The following is a 19879-nucleotide window of genomic DNA, read 5'->3' on the forward strand; positions in this document are numbered from 1 at the left end:
TGTTAACCACCTCAGCAGCACACTCAGTCAGCAGAATACAGCCTTGTTTGACAGAGCCTCAGGGCTTCAAAAAAAGTTGTTGGAAAGAATCCCATTAGAACCTTCTGGGGACTAGTTCAGACACTCCCACGTCATACTGCATTCCTCAGAGACTGCAATTCCTGTCTCTTTAAGGAGAAATCAGCTTCTCATTTGCTTTTTCAATCACAGGTATTTCCGCATTCACATCTGTCAAACCACCAACACAGAAATTCCAAAGGCGGCTGCCTTACCTTTTCATCTGGAAGAGAGAGAGGCAGCAGTATTCAATCTACCCCTCACACCCCACCCCACCCCACGCCCCAGAGTCTAGAAAGCGCCATTTTTGAGCAGAAAATGCTCAGCCCAGCCCTGTCAAACTGCAGTCCTGGTGTTTGTCATTATGCAGATTTTAAATGTTCAGAGGGAAAGAAGAGATGAAAGAGCTAAGGACCCCCAGGCAAACAGGAAGTCATCCCACCTCAATTAGCTTTTCCTCCAGCCTGTCACTGGGTTTAAAGGGGACTTGAAAGGAAACTGTAGCTGCAGGATGCCCATTGCCCATCCCCCTCCTTGTGCAACCTACTTTCATCTCTTGCCCTAAAAAATAAATAGGACAGTGTGAAGACAGAGGAAGAAAAGAGAGGCTGAGTCACAAATCTCACTTTCCACCTTGACTTTTTTTCTCTCCTGTTTTAAGACCATTTTTTACCAGGACTTTCCTCCCCTGCATTCATAATATTTCTTTTAAGAGATTCTGAGTTTATTTTACTAAGGCAGAATAAAGTTCTCAAGGCAGAAAATGCTCTTTTCTGTAATGAAAAACACACCAATCTTCTTTTCAGAGCACGCTTTATACAATTATCACGTGTTTGAGCTGGGAGAGAACTTAGACATCATCTTTTTCAAATCTTTCATTTGCAGGCAAGTGAAACTCTGAAAAGTTATTATCGATCTGTCCAAGGTAATTGCTGAACCAGTACCAGGAAGGAGGTGGCCTGAATCCTGTCTAGGATATTTATCAATACAGTTCAAGGTGAGAATTATATTTTTTATTCCTTTTTGCAATATAGGCCTTAAGCTGACTCTTAGGCATGTTATAACAGTATTTCATACTGAAAAGTCACTTATTTAATGCTAGCAACTACTAATAGCAGGATTAAAAATCAGAAAGTAATTGAAAAGAGTCAAATATTCCAAATAAATGTCTTTGAAAGTTTATGCCCTAAGTTCATTCACTGCACATATGAGAAAACTCCTCAAACCCTCAAACTTTGCATATCATTTTAACAAGTTTAATTATTTGATTTTCTTTATTGACATGTTCAATAAATGTACAATTACTCCTTGCTATGGACCAGGCACTGATTCTAGAGATTAAGGATTTAAAAATAAATAAGGCACAGCATTGGAGAGAGCATTCTAGAAGTGTAAACCTATAATTCCAAGGCAATCTGTTTATGTGAAGGTTGATGTAGATACTACAGGGACATGCAATGGAGCTAGGAAGAGTCCTAGGAGACAGAGCAGAAGTCTGCAGTAGGACTAGAAGTATGAGTTTATTTACCAAGACAAGAAAAGAAGAACACTCCAGGCAAAGGGAACTGCATGGAAAAGGCATGCAAGAGTGTGAGGTCATCAGGAAGTACAAGTTTTCTGTGACTGAAGGGTAAGGTAAGTTCAAAGAGAGGTAGGTGTATTACACTATACTAAGACAAAGTTTAGACTTTGTCTTAAAGTTGGTAAAGAATCAAACAAAAGTGATCATTAAATATATGTCTGAAAGAAAACCTTAACATACCTATGGAAAAATGGATTGATTATGTAGGGGACTGTAAGACTAAACAAAGAAAGGGGTTGAATTTCCCTGTATTTGAATGTGGCTGAGACATGAGGTCTGCAAATTCTGTGTCTGTAAATTCTGAAGTTCCCAGTGGATCCTTTAATGATTGTGGAGTCCATTGTGAACTGACTGTCCAGGTCCTGATTCAGTGGAAATAGAGATGTGTCATTGGTTGACTTACGTAAGCTCTGTTGCAATGCATACAGAGACATACCAAAAGGCCTTCTGATGTAGTACACATAAAACCAAAAGCACAACCCTAATGATTTAAAATCCTGGATGAAAATATAGGAAAAAAGGAACCCCAATCATACTGTTACGTGCCGGTGTTGAGGGTCCTTGCCTTCACAGGCCAGAGAACTGGCTCGTGAGGCAGCTGAATAATGAGCCAAAGCCGGTGTATAAAGTAGGATTTATTAGAGAGAAAGGAAAGGCTACAGCTAGGGAACTGCAGTGGAGCCCGGAAGCCAGTGGCTCGCTGCACAGGTGAAGGCTGGGGTTTTTATGGACGTTTTAACTCTGGGTTGGGGGTGGTTTCTCATTGGCCATGGATTCGTGGGCTTTCTTAGGTGAACTGGTTTGGTTTGCACCTTTCTTGGGGGAAGGGAACAATCTTGAGAGCATTTTGCTCATCAGCCCTGTGGCAGATCTGTATCTCTCCTTTAGGATGCAGGAATGCAGGCCTCCATCTCCTCAGGATGCAGGGATGATTTTGCTCTCCATGGGGGATGAGATACTCACTCATCTGCCTTAGGTCTCCAGACCCAACACTACTGACAACAAAGACAAAAATACATCATGGGTTCAATAGTACTTAAGCTTAAATTTAAGAGCAGCAACTATCTGATCAGTTGAGGTGTGAATAGTGAGAAATGACAATAGCTGCTTTTATTAAGCTATTAAGTCAGGCACTATGCTTTACTCTTCAAGTACATTGTCTGTAATCCATAACAATCCTACAAAAATAGATGATAACATTTCCACCACATGGTTTTAAAAACACAGTCAAAAGGATGCTAAGTAAACTCTGTAAGGTTGCCATGCTATTTTGAGGATAGAACTGAGGTAGAAATTCAAGTCTGTTTGAAGATACATCTCATATTTATATGTTATCTGAATTTATGTACAATAGGTTAGTTTAAAAATAACTTTGTTTACATTATCTCTTCTGGTCATATGCATGACAGGTTATTGTTATATACCCATTTTATAAATAAGGAAAAATGGAGTAAATCACTTGAGGCTTAAACCTCAGTTTACTCTGCTGTAAAACAGAATGATAACGTCTACAATTACATTGTTATTGGGGATTTGATGTGTTTTACCATATCCATACGCAAAGCATAATAAATGCTAGCTGTCATATTTTTATTATCATTGACATAGTTGTGGATTGCCCAAACATTGCACAGCTTAAAGGTGACATAACCAGGATTCATACTGAGGTTATCTGATCCTGTTCCAGTTTTTTACTTCTTATAATTGGGATTCATGAAGCTTTGGGAGAATGTCTCTACAGGCTAGCATTTAAGCTAGACAAGCATCCCAAAGTCCTTACTCCATAATACTCTGTAGTATTTCCTGACATTGGCAGCAATCAGAATCACCTGGAGTGTTTTAGAAATCCTGATGCCCAGGCCAGGTTCTAGACAAATGACATGAGAGTCACTCATGGCAGGGCCAAGGTACTAGTATTTTTAAAGCTTCCCATTATTCAACCAGGGTTGAGAATCATTGATTTAGAAAAATGATGTAGATTTGTTTATCATGATGTATCCTAATGGCTTTGTCACATAGTCAGCCTCACAATTTAAAATGTAGAGGAGCTAATATAGTAACCTTAAAATGACAGAGGTCACTATGGGAAGGTGACCAGGAAGTAGTGAAGAGTTCTGGTAGAGATGAATCAATTCAGGTTATAATACACTTGTGCATGGAAGCAATGCTAGGAATCTCTCAGTATAGCTATCTTTATCTCAAACTAGCAAAAACACTATGTCTTTCTTGTTATATCTTATGTTTTCTTTTCAACAAAATTGGAGAAGAGGGCAGAACAGGTTCTGCCTGGAAGAGAGTGAGGTGGGAGGGTGTGGGGGTCAGGGGGGAGAAATGACCCAAACAATGTATGCACATATGAATAAATGAATAAATTAAAAATTTTTTTAAAGTTTTAGCTTCAAATGATATTTCGCTGCAAGCAAAGTACTTCTTTAGACCATCAAAACTCAGAGAAGTAGGTCAGAGAATTATTTCCCCATTTTCTTGACTAAAAAAACTCATAGCTACAGATATAATTTGGATTATTCAAGGTTATGACTAGGTAGTGGCACAACTGAATCTGAAAACTTCTGAGCCTAGTATTCAATCTTGTGCCCATATCTCTTTTTAGTATATTTGTCCTCTTCAGGGTATCAAGAAGGAAGAGGAGTGCTGCCTTGTGGTACCTATATTAGCTCCTTGAATTTCTTTGAAGAATTTCCACTCTGTTAGCCGAGAATTTCTTTTAAAAAGTCTTAACAAACAATGATTTTCTGGCATAAAAAAAATTCAAAGCCAGCCCAGTCACTGCTAATTTTCATGATAAGTGTATCTGTATCTTGGAGAAATGTTTAGAATATTATTCTAGAGAAATGTGGTTATCAGACCAATTTTATTCATGATTTTAGTAAGGTATTGAAAATGAAAAGCAAAATTTCTGAATTCTACAAAATCAAAACAGAAATGGTTTTTAGGAGGGGTTTTAATTAAGTATTCTTTGTTACTTTACTAAAAACTGGCTCTTATATACAATGTAGGCAGGGAAGAGATCTATTCATTGTCTACTATTTCAACTGAGTGATATTCTCATGTACATCATATTTGTAGCTGAAAAGGTTATAACTGTTATAGCTATTGCTTCTAATTACTAAAATGTAGACAAGGTCAAGTTTTGCTCTTTTAGGCAAAACCCCACAAGCCAACCAAGCCTCCCTTATTTGAGACCTAAAGAAAATGAAGTCAGAAGTATGTGTTCCAATGGAGGATGAAAATAAAAAGGCCTGGAGGGACTGCTGGGGGGAAGTCAGTATGGATTTAGCATCACCTTGGAAAGGCTACTGCCTGGTTGATAATTCTAATTGTCCTTGACTTTTCATTAGCCCAGAATTAAGACCGAATTTTTTCTAAAGTTAAGAACCACCTATTTCTTACAGGATACTGTATTTGCAAAATGAAACAACACAAACAACCTCACCTCCCCAATGCTGTATCAAAAGAGGTAAGTATACTTTAGGCTAGGATAATAATACTTGACAAATGTCACAAAGACAGGACAAGCATCCCCAGTCACTGTGTAGAGTATTCCCAGTTCTCAATTATAAAAGAGCTTTAGAAAATGGCTGATGCTGTTGTTGCCTGGTTTTCTCCAATCCATAGTAATTTCATCGTGTCTTCCTCCATCTAATTCTTTGAATAGGTGCTGGCACATTTTCCTCTTAGACTGGAAGCTGTCAGACTCAAAATATAGGGTAATATAATGTGTCAATTGCTGTCAAATCATTTTGCAGTTATTCAGGAGTCGTGCTGCTCAGTTAATTATTAAATATCCTGAAATATCAGGTGTGCAATTTGCAGTGGAAATATAACAATAGACCATCTTCTCTAATGGGATTTCAACAGGGATAAAACTAGAGGGATAAATCCGGCTCTGCAAAGTTATTAAGAATATAGGACATTCCAGTTTCAAAGGGGTTCTTAACAAGGAGAATTATGTAGCAAAGAAGCAAAAATTATGCAGGTATTCAGTTACCATAACTATTTACTCCAGAAATCTATGTTATAGATTTTGATGAAGAATACATTTTGCATTCTTAATAAACAAATTGTGATCTTGTTCACTTCTGTTTAACATTTTTTCCTCTAAAAAAGGCAAAATCTGCTTGGTTTGTAGTTTATAAGGGAAGCCCATCCAGGCCATTTCTTGAAAATAAGCATAGAAAATTTACTAGAATCTAAACATTGCAAAATCCTGCTTTTCTCTTTCAAAACTTCTGATGACAGGGTTGGGTTTGTATGTATGGAAGGGGAATGTCACCATTATTAAAAGAAAGATGGACTTCTCGGACAGAGCAAGAAATAAACTGAACCCTTTACTATACACATAAATCACGTTTGGCCTAGGGCAGCTGACAATTTGTAAGGCTAATCTATAATTCTTTTCATTCTTGGAATCTCTTCAAACTATAAACTATTTTTATGTAACCATCCAAAGTCAGTGAACATTTTGCTTTGTTTTTATTTTTGTTATGTGTGTCTATCCCTATTCATTAAAAATGATCATAAACAAAATGAGCAAGAAATTTGAATGGGTAATCCTTGATGCGATCATTTTCATAGGGTACAGTTATTCTAAACCAATCCTTTAAGGATGGCAATTCATTTGTCTTAGGGGGGCGTAGATAGTCTCACCATTCCAGGTTTGTTTGCTCTTCAGTAAGACACTCTTAGCCCCATTATTTAAGAGCAAATTTCAAGGGAGAACAGCTTGTGGTAAAAATGTCTGACTCTACCATATACAATGAGAGCCTAATAAAGGGCTAGCCTTATGACTTATAGACCTATTTTATGTCATTGGGCTGAGAAATTCCACTACTTTAGGTTTACTCCTTCAATCTTTTAAGATACCTCATTAAGTGAAAAATGCATCTCAGGGCTCTAGTGGGGATCTCAGCTATCAAGATGAATGCATAAGAAAGTCTTGAAGCATCTCTTACCCATTAATGGGGAGCATGAACCCTACAGAGTGGAGATTCTTTTCTAAAGTTGTGACATCATCTATTCCTAGAAAAATAAGGAGCTCTTCATTACGAAATATGATCTGTGTTGGTCAGCTGCTGTAGTTAGGTTTTGAATGTCCCCCAAAGGCCTATGTGTTAATGACTTATCCACCACGTGGTGCTATGGGGAAGAGGTGAAACCTTTAAGAGGCACAGTATTGTGGAAGGTCCTTAGATCATTGAGGGCATAACCTCGAAAGGAATTATGGGATTCCAGCTCTTCTCTCTTTATCTTTTTGCTTCTTAGTCATGAGATGAGGTGTTTCACTTTTGTTGTCACATGCTCCTGATAAGATATGCTGCCTCACCACAGCACCAGAAGCAATGGGGTCAATCAACCATGGATTAGAACTTCCAAAACTGTAAGCCAAATAAATCTTTTCTCTTTTTAAATCAATTATCTCAACTATGTTATTATTGTGAAGGAAGACTGACTAATACATAAAAATTATAGATATGCTATGTGTCAACTTACTAAGCTGGAAGTACATCTGTTCAGAATTTTTTTTCCCTGTGTTGTTTCAGGCTACAAGACATGTTGCATAAGATGAGAACAATACAAATGAGGAACAGTCATCTTCTTCTTGCTCTTGAATTATCAGTCTAGGATATGAGTTGCTGTTGGAGCTTACACGGGTTCTCTCCCTTCTGCTGCCTCACCCTGTTGGTGTGGGGCCGTAGAGTTCCTCCATCTCTTGCAGCAGTCAGGTGTTTTGGCTCTGAAATAAAGTGTGCCAACTTGTGTAGGAAACCCACATTATCAATTCTGAAGGCATAAAGTTTGTATTGAGAGACCATCATGGTTCTAGTCTATCATTGTAGATTCCAGCTCAGCCTTGCAGGTTCCAGTTTATCTTTGTCTTCTTTACTTTGTATTGATTGCTCTTTCCTTAATGACTGCCATTCCTTAGAGTTTAGGTTCCAACACCAGACTCAGAAGAAGGAATAATTCATTTCCACAAACTGCATGAGGTCCAATTTATATAACAAATCCTTTAAAAGAGGAATCCACTGTTATAGAACACAAATATAGCTACAAATAGAATAATAGTGGAAAAGGTAGTGATAAAGACAGAGATAGGAATAAATATCTCTTAATGATTCTACTTTTCTGATGTAACACTGACGGAGATTAGAAGCTTAGAGCCTTTAAAAATTTGGAAGACTGGCTGGAGGTGACTCAAGTGGTAGCACCTGCCTCACAAGCATAAAGTGCTGAGTTCAAACTCCAGTACTACAAAAAAATTGGAAGGCTTCTTCAGGGGAAGATGCTGAACTGATGGTAACTAAAGGAAGCAGCTAAGACCCGAATCAATATCAGTTCTCTTGCTATTGTCTCAAGCCTGGCTTCATTACTGACTTCTTTCCTTTGTTCAAGCCACAGGCAGTCTTGTTTATTAATGCTGTCATGATCTCCACCCATGATGCCATCTCGGCCAGCTCAATTAACTGTCTCTGGGTAACCAAGGGATATCAGGAAAGCTGGCATGTCTTAAGAGAACTCTGGAGATCTTTGAATGATGCTCTAAAGAAAGAAGCCCAACACAGACCTTAGCTGCTTTCCAAATCTGTAGATCAGCTGATGTGCAATGTAATTGGTAGTGACATTCATATCAACTGTGAGTGTGCCAAGTCTATAGATGTAACAGGACATTGCCCTGCCTGAGCAACCCTCTGCAATGAGTAAGTTAGATATGGGATGTTTTATGTGTTTGTAATCATCTGTGACTTTCAGAGTTCCAGCCTGAAGTTCAAAGAAAAGGCTTTTTGTGAAAATTCCCATTAAAATAAGTCTGCATAAGAAAATAATTTCATTTACAATAAAATAAAAAAGAATGAAATTGCTAGGAATAAATTAATGAAGTATAAAATTTATATGCTGAAAACTATAGAATATTGTTAAAAAATTAAAGAAAACCTAAGTAAATGAAAAGATATTTCTTGACATAATTAGAAGACTTAATATTATTAAGATGGCAGTACTCCTAAAATTCATCTACAGATTCAACGCAGTTCCTATCAAACTCCCAGCTGGCTTTTTCTTCAGAATTTAATAAGCGTATCTTAAAATTTATTGCAAGGGACCCAGAATAGCCAAAACAATCTTGAAAAAGGACATTGTTAGATGACTCATATTTCCTGATTTCATATTTTATTACAAAGCAACAATAATGAACAAACTGTGGTACTGGACTAAGTATAAACATAGAGATCAATGGAATAGAATTGAGAGTCCAGAAATAAACTTTCACATGTATAGTCAACTGATTTTCCACAATGATGCCAATACATTTAAAAATAGGAAAGAAAAGACTTTTCAACAAATGGTGCTTGAGACAATGGATATCCATCTGCAAAAGAATAAAATTTGGCTTATACCTCCCACTATATATTTTAAAATTGATTAAACATAAAGAGTTAAAGCTATAAAATTATTTGAAGAAAACATGTACAAATGATCTTAGATTAGGCAACTATGGCATCAAAAGCACAAGCAACAAAAGAAATTATAGAGCAATTAGATATCATCAAAATTAAAATCATTCATACTTCAAAGGGCAGTATAAAGAAAGTACAAAGACAATCCACAGGAATAGGAGAAATATTTTGGAAATTATGTATTTGATAAGAAACTTGCATCTACAATATCTAAAGAACTCTTGGGACCAAATAATAAAAGACAAATAACCCAATTTAAAAATGGGCAAAGCCTTTTAGACATTTCTCCAATGAAAACATATAAAATGAAATAAACACATGAAAAGATCTCAGTATCACAATGTCAGAGAAATGCAAATTAAAACATCAATGATATATCACTTTACACTCCCAGATTAGCTACATTTTAAAATACATAATGACAAGTGTTGGCAAGGATATGGAGAAGTAGGCACTCTCATACTTTAATAGTAGGAATGAAAAATAATGCAATGACTTTAGATCACAGTCTTGTAGCTCCTCAACTGGTTAAACACAGTTGCCATATAACTCAGCAATTCTGCCCCTAGGTATATACCCAAAAGAAATAAAAACATATGCACACAAAAATTTATACATGGATGTTCATAGCACCATTTTTCATAAAAGTCAAAACTAGAAACAAGCCAAATTTCCATCAACTGATGAAGACATAAATGAAATGTGGTATACCCACATTATTTGGCATAAAATTAATGAAGTATTGAGCTATCTGATGGAGAGGCAAGAAATACCCTTTGCATGACCACAAGTGAGAAGAGTCAGGGAAACAAAGGAGAAACTATATTCCAAAGAAAGAAAGAGACTAAGAACTCTGGAAATTAATAAAGAAGTGACAGGAAACCTAAACCTTAACACTATGAAGTCGAGGTGAAATTAAACTCAACATTACAGGACAAAACCAAATCCCATGGCACATAATCAAGTTAAGGCTGCCCCTTACAAAGGCCATCAAATAAAAGTATAAGAGATTTTCCTTTCCAAAAATGGATGTACAAATCTCAACATAGAAACACACCAAAAAAATGAATAACAAGGCAAAACAGTGCTTTTAAAAGTTCAATGGAAAAAGACCTTCCAAGATAAGCATAAGAGGAAAGAATTCATGACTACTAAGACAACATTGCAGAACATATTTAAAATCCTACACCCAAAAAAGGAAGAAGGGTAAACACAATCACAAGAACAGAAGAACAAATAAATCTCACTAGAATGAGGATTAGAAAAGAATCAAACATGAATTAAGTAAACCATTAAAAGTCTAAGGTGAATAAGAGAGAAATATTAAACATAGATTTTTTAAAAAAAAAAACAAAATGACAAGGAATACTGCATCCCTTTCAATAATAACCCTAAATTTAAATGGTCTCAATTTGCAATTAAAACACAGACTGGCTGACTAGATTAAAAGACAAGGCCAAACTGTTTTCTCCAAGAAACACAGCTCACAGACAAAGACACACAGACTCAGTGTGAAAGGACAGGAAATGATATTGCAAGCAAAAGGATTCTGAAAGGAGAGGATAGCTATACTCATAACTGACAAAGTAGATATAAAGCTAAAATTAGTCAAAAGAGATAAAGAAGGTTGCTATATACTGATAAAGGGAACAATCCGTCAAGACGATATAATGATTCTAAGTATATGTGCAGCAAATGTTTGTGCAATTAATTTCATAAAACAAACACTACTACACATAAACAGGTAGGTCTAGATACAATAATAGTGGGAAATATCATATACTACCACTCTCATCAATAGAAAAATCATACAGACAAAAAACTAACAAAGATAAACTGTACCATGGGTCAAATGGACTTAACAGATACCTACAGAATATTACATCCAACAGCTGTAGAAAACACATTCTTCTCAGCAGCCAATGGAACTTTCTCCAAAATATATCATACATTAGGCTATAAAACAAGTCTTGACAAATACAAAAAAATTGAAATAATTTCTTATATCTTATTATATCATAATGGAATAAAACTAGAAATAAAAAAACAAGAGAAATGCACAAACACATGGAGAATGAACAATACAGTTTTGAACAATCATTTGGTCATTGAAGAAATCAGAGGAGAAATAAAAAAAATTCCTACAATCAAGTGAAAAAGGAATCATAACATGCCAGAGTCTGTGGGATACAGCTATACAGTTTATGGCTAGGTGTGTATACTTTAATAAAAGAGAGAAATTTCATATAAATAACCTAATGATGCATCTCAAAGTTTAGACAAACAAGAACAAGCCAAATCCCAAAACAGCAGAAAGAAAGAGAGAATAAAGATCATACAGAAAAAGTTTAATAGGGACTAAAAGAATAATACAAAGGATCAATGAAACAAAGAATTGGTTCTTTGAAAATGTAACCAAGCCAGGTGTGATGGAACATAACTGAAATCCCAGTACTCAGGAAGCTAAGGCCTCAGGATTATGAGGTTAAAGCTGTGCCTGGGCTACATAGTGAGACTGTCGGAAAAAAAAAGAAAGAAATTGACAAAAGCTTGGTGAAACTAACCAAAAGAGAAAGAGGACTCAAATAAAAAGTAAGAAACAAAAAATGAGACATTACAACAGATACCACTGAAACCCATAGGATCAGTAGGGAATCTTTTGAAAAATTCTATGCCAGATAATTGGAAAATCTAAGAGAAAAGGGAAAATTTCTGGATGTATATTACCTATCAAAATTGAACCAAAAGGATAATAAAAAATTAATATATGAATAACAAGCAATTAGATTAGAGCAACAGTAAAAACGTCTCCCAACAAAGAAAACGCCAGAGCCATAGATTCAGTGCCGAATACTACTAGATGTTTTTTTAGACTATGTCTTGCTATGCAGCCCAGACCAGCATGAACCCTAATATGTAAACCAGGCTCGCCTCAAACTAGAGATCCTCCTGTCTTCTGAGTGCTAGGATTGCAGTCATGTGCCACCACAACTGGCTTTGTTACCAAACTTCTAAAGAAAAACCAATACTACTCAAACTATTCTATAAAATAGAAAGGGAAGAGAAACTTCCAATTCATTCTAAGAAGACAGTATTACCCAGATGCCCAAACTGGAAAAAGACACACCAAAAAAGAAAAACTACAGGCCAATTTCCTTGATGAATGTAGATGAGTGTAGTATGTAGGGTGAATAAGATCAAGGCACAATACATACACAATACATGAGTGAAATTGTCAGTGAAATCCATTAATTTATACAAATAATATGGCAATAATTATAATACAATTCTATATAAAAATGGAATATTTTTACATTTAGCAATATGGATGAATCTTGAAAATATATGGTAAGTGAAAGAAGCCAGTAACAAAAAAATCAGTTATTTTATGATTCTATGTATAAAAAAATCCAGAATAAACAAATCCATAAAGACATAAAGAAAATTAGTAATTGCTGAGCACTAGTAGGGTAGGGATAGAGGAATAGGGGGACACCTAAGGGGTATGAAAGTTCTTTTTGGAGCAATGCTCTAAAATTGATCATGGTGATGGATACACAAATCCATGAACATAGTGAAATAAATTTATTGCATACTTTAAATGGTTGAAATATAAATTTAGAGTTACATCTCAATAAAGCTGTTTTTAAAATAGAGTAATAAAGAAAATTTGCTGAAGAGAAAAAATTCCTCTATCATCAGATACATATCAGTTGTTGAGAAAGATAAGTCCAACAAGTCAACAGAGTATTGGGGATGATAGTGGGGGTTGCTTCTTCAGAAGGATTTGTTCTTCAGGGTTTAAAGCAATAACTGGAATTAACCCATGTCCAAAAAGTTATTCCTAGCTAATTAAGAGAGTAAAATATCTGTCTTGTGTTGTAGCATGATGGAGATCTGTTTTCAGAGTAGACTTAACAATAATATTAGGGCAAAAAGAAAACTTTGAAAGTTACAAACAACAAAAGTTTTGTGTTCTCTTAATTGCAACATATAGGAAAAACAATCCTCCAAGACATATCTGACTAGTTTATAATCTCTGTCCTTAATGTGCAGTCTCAAAATTAATATTAACCATTTGTTTCTTTATGTATTGTTATTAAAAAATAAGAACACTATCTGAAGTCATTCTCCATACTATGAAGACTCAAAAAGTACTGCCTCTTGTGCTCAACCCTGGAAAGGGGAAGAAGGATCTGAATATAAAGTTAGCTAGTGGCTTTTTGTATCCGACTAGAAAGTAATTCTGATATAATCTACAACTCGTCAATGCTAGGACTACTAAAGATCTGATCATGCCCCCTATACATGGAGGTGAGACTGCTCTGATAATTGTTGTTTAAATTCAAATACATCCAGCAAGTATTTTCTAAGAGCCCTAACTGTGACTGTCCAGTGTTTGACTCTGCAGTGTCCAGACTTCATGGACTGAATACATGGTGAGATTCAGAGCTGGCATGGACTATTTTTGTGGTCTACATTGTGTCTCCAGATAAACTAGAAAAAGACTAATAGTATCATTAATTGAGCTGATTTTATGCTAATTTCTTCATGTATATAATTTCTTTTCCTTCACACAACAAGCTGCTAATGCAGTTAGATAGTTATATTTGCATTTTCCTAATGAGTAAACTGAAGTTTAGTAAGGTTAATTAGATTCCCCAAGGAGCCAGTGATAGTCAAATTAGTTTGGCTAGTTTGAGAACTGCTTCCATATTATATCCACTGATTACAAAGCTCATGGTAATAAGCATTGTGTTTCCCAAGTGTTCTTATGTCCTGCTTTGACTAGAACATTCTTGTTTACACCTGCAGACATAGTGAAATTACTAAGGATGTCCCCATTCTCTCTTGCAGTGGCTGTGAGAATATACCTCTGATCTTCAACTGTGGGAATTGTAATTGATTGATGGTCTCAAGTACTGTGTTCTGGAATCTGTTTCATGTTTACACTGAGGCCATTCTCTCTTCTCCATGGCCGGACACCCACACATATTTCTGTGCAATGTAGGATTTCCCCAATGCCTGACGTTGGCTTGAGGACTCCCCTACAGTCTTGCTGAACTTTCCTTAGAACTACACTGTGATTCTACAGTGTAGAATCGTTTTTTTCTGCACCTGGGAGTCACATCCATATCGAAGTCTGCAGCATTCCCAGCTTCTTCTGGCTTCCTCCCCATCTTCCTTCATAGGCACTTCCCCTAATTAATTTCTTACACAGTTTCATTTTGTCATCTGCTTCTCAGAGGATTCAGATTAATACGTGTCTTAAAAGTGTTCCACCTTGCATAAGCATCACTCAGGGATCTCATCAATAAAGCAAATTCCTGTACCTCATTCACACCCACTGAATTGGGATCTTTGGAGTAGACAAGGTAGAGAGACTACAAGCCCATATCTTTTCTCGTAATTCCTGGGTGAATCTGATAGATAATTCAAGTTGGAAAGCCACTCTGCTGTGCTATGTACCGTGACCCTCCATTGTGTTTGCACACAACAATCACCTGAGCATATTATAGGCCTCTTGAATTAAAATTTACAGATGTACAAATTTTTATAAGGCATCACACATGATTTGAATAACCAGCAAAAGATAAGAACATTTATGGTTGTTTGTGGTTTTTTTCTCTGCTTCTCATTAATTATCTTCTTCTATCCAAGCCCAAGTCATACATCCACATAACAAGGAATTATACTGGAAGAAATCAATAACAATAATTTGTTTTTACTATAAAATGCTGTATTTGTATAGTCCTTTGAAGATGTCCACACCATCTCACATTCATTATCTCATCTCATTCTCACAACAACCCTATCAGGAAGTACTTCTGATATTATTATTTTCATTTTGAAAACTCAAAAAGATTGAGCCTGAAAGAGATGTTGAGTGGTTTACCCAAGGCAAAAAAAAAACTTCATAAAAATAAAAGTAACAAAAGCAATTGAACACACAAATATTCACTATTCTTTCTACTACATTATGCTTCTCTGTCTTGTTATTAACTCATTTTGAGAGACTAGTAGAGGTAAATGAGGGGAAACTGTCAAATCAATCCTTAAATTATGTCCCTAATGAATTGGAGTTCAACTGTGGATGGCTTCACAAAACAATACCTGGTAAATGAACAAAACTTGCCCAGTATTTATAGTCTACCTAGCAGAAGCATAGTGTATAGGGGATGCCTGATGGAACTGTGCCTAGAGCCACTTCCAACTTCAGGATGTTGTCATTCTGTAATTCCTAAGATAGAACAAGTGATTGTTTTGCAGGAAATTTCTCTTCCCAGTATACAAAGAAAGCACTGTGAGGTCAAATATCTAATAGGATTGAATGAAAAAAATCAACCACTTGGGATAGTTATTTGAAGTATAAATGTGTTAGGATAGATTAACTGCTAAAGTAACTCCAAAGTATCAGTGACTCGACATAGTAAAAGTTGATTTCTTGCTCATTTTATGGACACAGTAGGTAAGCCTTGTTTATAACTAATGAGGAACTGAAACCAATATAAATATCTGGATGTCATACAATAAGAAATTGTTCTAATGTGTTGTGGTACATACGTACAATGCATACATTAACACAGTCATCACAAAATTGATTACTTAAATCCACATTTACTTCAATGAAAAATATTCACAATATATGTGATAATGTCTATTAAAATAGCAATTCTAATATGATTCTAGCTTTAAAATGCACATGTTTTAATTGAAAAGGTCTTAGAAAGATTACAGCAAAACATTAACAGTGATTATCTTGAGGTCATAAAATTTCATCTTGCTTTATGTACTTAGCTGTACTTATAAAAAGGTTCTGTACATTTAGCAGTTGCATAATAAAAGAGTAGACAAGTAAAGCATGGAACCAGAGAGTGGAACATGAAGATGATTCTCAGAAGGTAGTCTGATTTAAAGACAGAATGCCGACATTTTCCTTGGTGTTTATAAATGCAGTTGATATCTGCCCATTTTCTCACCTATTTCCTCTACTGTTAAAGTCAAATTCTAATTAGATAATTTGACTTAAATTACAATCCAACAAAATAATACAAATATATACCAACAGATTTACCTGAGGTCACATGGTTAATTTTTTGATAGTGACTCATTTGTACTTTGTCAAATCACTTCCTTCCATTTTAATGTGTTCTAAATAAAAAGAATCTTTTTTTCTCTTCACCAAAGTTTTAAAAAAAATATGGTTCCATCCTTGGAAGAACAGGGTTGGTAAGTCAATTCTGTAACTTAAGAGAAAAACTTAACTTAACTTGCACTGATTTCAAAAACAGTAGACTAATGAAATGATGTGGTGCCCATGACATTGTAACTCAGATCATCAACTCTGGGGAGCTCGATTGATTAGCAGCCTCAGTTTCTATACTCTGAAATTCATCTACCTTCTGCTCTAAGGTGACTCTTCCCAGGTGAAGAATTAACCAGGGCTCCTCCCAGCTAATGATTAAATGCACAAGGGTAACAACCAAGAACATTCCTGAAGACACAGGACTCTCGAGATGGATGATTTAAACTCAAAGTATTGCCAGGCTCTTTAAGAACCATGTAGCACACATGAAAAAGATCATTCACCACGACCGAGTAGGTTTCATCCCAGGAATGCAGGAGTGGTTCAACATATGAAAATCAATAAATGTAACAAACCACATTAACAGAGGCAAAGACAAAAACGACTTGATCATCTCAATAGATGCAGAAAAAGTCTTTGATAAGATCCAAAACCATTTCATGATAAAAGCTCTAAGAAAACTAGGAATAGAAGGAAAGTACCTCAACATTGTAAAAGCTATATATGACAAACCTACAGCCAGCATTATACTTAACGGAGAAAAACTGAAACCATTCCCTCTAAAATCAGGATCCTCACTAGGGTAGAATTAGGAGCTGGTTACAGTCAGGATTTTCAGTAACCAGTAATCCTCAGAGTATCTAGAGGCTGGGTTGCTTCAGGTCCAATTAGATCCAACTCAGTTCATCTTGCTTTCTTCAAAGCTGGAGTAAGATCTACCCAACTAGGTAGGGCAGGAAAACTTGTGGGCAACACATCATTTATTGTCCATGTTCTTATTCGCATATGTGCCAGATGCCTGGATTATGTGAGACATTTTAATGTTTAAACTTCAAAACTAAGTGGTAGAGGGCCTACCTAGTAAGTGTGAGACTCTGAGTTCAAACCACACAACCACATAAAAGAAAAAAAAACTTCAAAACTAAGGCAATTTATTCAACATTTTTGCCATATCATAAAAACGTAGTATGTTTTGAGTATCTTGTTCATCTGGCTAAATTAGCACACATAGGCATCATGCAGATGAGTTCTTCCTTCCCACCTGCCTAGGCATTAATTTAAATCTTATTTTCGCTTTTATTTACTCATAGTACAACCTCTCACTTCTAGCTGACTAAAAGATACCCTCTATTTCTATTCTTTTTGTTTTTAACCTAGAATTTTTCATATACTTTTTAAACAAGTATAAATTAAATCAATAATGTTATCTTCTATAATAATTCAAGAACCTTGGATCCTGAATGCCAGTCACTCTCTACTTACAACTCTTGTGCTTTTATTGGTCATAGAACTACATAATTCTATCTTGAATTTTAAGCCAGAAAATTATATACTATGGATATCAATATATGCTTAATTTTACCTACTTGTTGAACATTTTATAGGCTTAGCATTCTTTTTTGCATTTAATACATTCTTTCTGTGTTTATTTTCACTTTTCTGAGTGTAGATGCATTAAATTTTCCTTCAGTGATGGCTTTGTTGGTTAAGCCATTAAAACATAATAGTAGTAATAGCAATAATAATTATAATAATAATAAAAGCAACAACTACAAATTACTGTGTGTTTACCATGCATGAGGTATTACTGAGTGCCTCAAATAGATGATCTCTTTTAATTGTTACCAAAATTTGTCAGAACAGCTAAACGACCCTATAGAAAAAGAACAAACTTAGATGGCTCATACTTCCTAATCCCAATACTTACTACAAAACAACAGTAATCAAGAAAGTGTGGTACTGGCATAGGGATAAACATAGATCTAGAAAATAGAATTGTGTCAACTGATTTTCAACTAGGGTGCCAAGACCATTCAATAGGTAAAGGAATAATCCTGTCAACAAATAGTGTTGGCATAACTGGATATCCACATGCAAAAGAACAAGGTTGGACCCATACCTTACAAGATATACAAAAGCTAGCTTAAAATTAAAACCCAAAAGCAGATTCCAAGATGGCAGCTCGAGGGAGGAAGCAGAAAGCGTGCCTCTTAAAGTAAAATATTGGAGAGACGCTGGAGATACACCTTACAGGAAAACCCACCAAGAAGAGGCAAAACTTTGACCCCTCCACACCTCCAGCCTGCACATAGCATCTCCACTTCACGTTAAATGGAGAAACCAGGAGGGGTCCCACGCCACCGCAAGATGGCAGCAACCAGATGGCTAAGGAAGATGCGGACCACAAGGTGAGCTAAGCGGCACTCGGTACTCCCACAGACAATCCTGGGCCAGATCAGCATAGCCCCCTGGACAGACCAACACCCACCCAGGGAAAAAAAGAGAAAAAAACTGAATAATAAGCAATAACAACAAAAAAAGACACATAGCAAAGAGGGTGGAGTGCCCTGAGCACCGAAGAGGGGGGGAGGGGAAATCACTCACAGAATTGTAAATAAACAAGCCAGGCCTGAGAAGGCAGGAGTGGCAGCACACGCCCAGCAATCAGGAGCGTTAAAGCTTGTAAAAGTGGCGGTGGGAGGAAAACTCCACAGGAGAGGGAGGAAGACCCACTTCCCATGTGAAGTGGAAATAAACACGCAGGCCTGAGAAAGCGGGTGCAGTGTCACCTCCCCCAGTGTGCTTGGAAAGGGGAAAGCTTGTAGCAGTGGCTCACGCACAGGAGAACTCTGAGTAAACAAAGCCTGCGGGGCCAGGGGAGTGTTAAGCTCGCCCCAGAGATCTGCATAAATAAAGCCTCCAGCAACAGCAGGCTGACAGCAGCAGGCAGGCGAGCCACAGCCTCAGATAGCCATTCACAGAACTGTCTCCAGACTCTTTTTCTTTTCTCTCTCCCTACCTTTGATGAGACAAAACCAAACTACACCTGCATGCTGAAAAACTTACTGAAACTGCATTGCATGTGAACTTGGGACACTTTGTGGTGTTTTTTTGTTTTGTGTTGTTTTGTTTGGTTTGGTTTTTTTCCCCTTTGATGAGACAACGATAGAACTACTTCTGAGAGACCATCTCCAGGATTGGAGACTGAGGGAAGAACACCAAAATTATTAAGCCTGAAACTTTATTGCCTTTGAACTTGGAGATTTTTTTTTTTTTACTTATTTTTTATATATTTATTTTTATTTTTAATTTTATTTTTCAATCCTCTCTCTGTCTCTCTAATGCCTGTTCAGCTTACTGTTGATTAGTACACTATCTCTCCCTGTCTATATCTTTGAAACTTTTGTTTGTTTGTTTGCTTGGTTCTTTTTTTACTTGTTTGTTTATTTGCTTTTCCCTTTTCCTTTAACTTCTTTGCTTTCCATCTTCTCTCACCTTTCCATTCTAAATATCACCATTGTTATTATTACAATCTAGAAAATACTTAATTGCACACACTACAGGGACAATAACAACACCAAGGGAAATGACAGGAAGACAGAAAAAAGAGGAAAATCAGTTTCCCCACAGCAAAAAATTAGTACAGAAACCAGAGGGAAATGAAGAAAACAGGTACTC

At 36.2% G+C, this 19879-nt stretch overlaps 1 long non-coding RNA gene across 3 annotated transcripts in view; it reads left to right on the forward strand.

Moving 5' to 3' along the window:
• Positions 1-456: 456 nt before the first annotated feature.
• LOC141419691 (uncharacterized) overlaps positions 457-19879 on the forward strand; it is a 34028-nt gene continuing 14605 nt past the window's right edge. Inside the window, exons 1-4 of one of the 3 annotated variants that reach the window (XR_012444307.1) lie at positions 457-1054; positions 5053-5117; positions 6923-7037; positions 7201-8353. This is a non-coding gene — a long non-coding RNA (uncharacterized lncRNA). Of the gene's footprint in view, positions 1055-1489; positions 1693-5052; positions 5118-6922; positions 7038-7200; positions 8354-19879 lie in introns of those variants that run through there. The other 2 variants (XR_012444309.1, XR_012444308.1) reach the window with 2 other exon arrangements.

The sequence above is a fragment of the Castor canadensis genome, chromosome X (genome assembly GCF_047511655.1).
Source record: "Castor canadensis chromosome X, mCasCan1.hap1v2, whole genome shotgun sequence".
Lineage (NCBI taxonomy): Eukaryota > Metazoa > Chordata > Mammalia > Rodentia > Castoridae > Castor > Castor canadensis.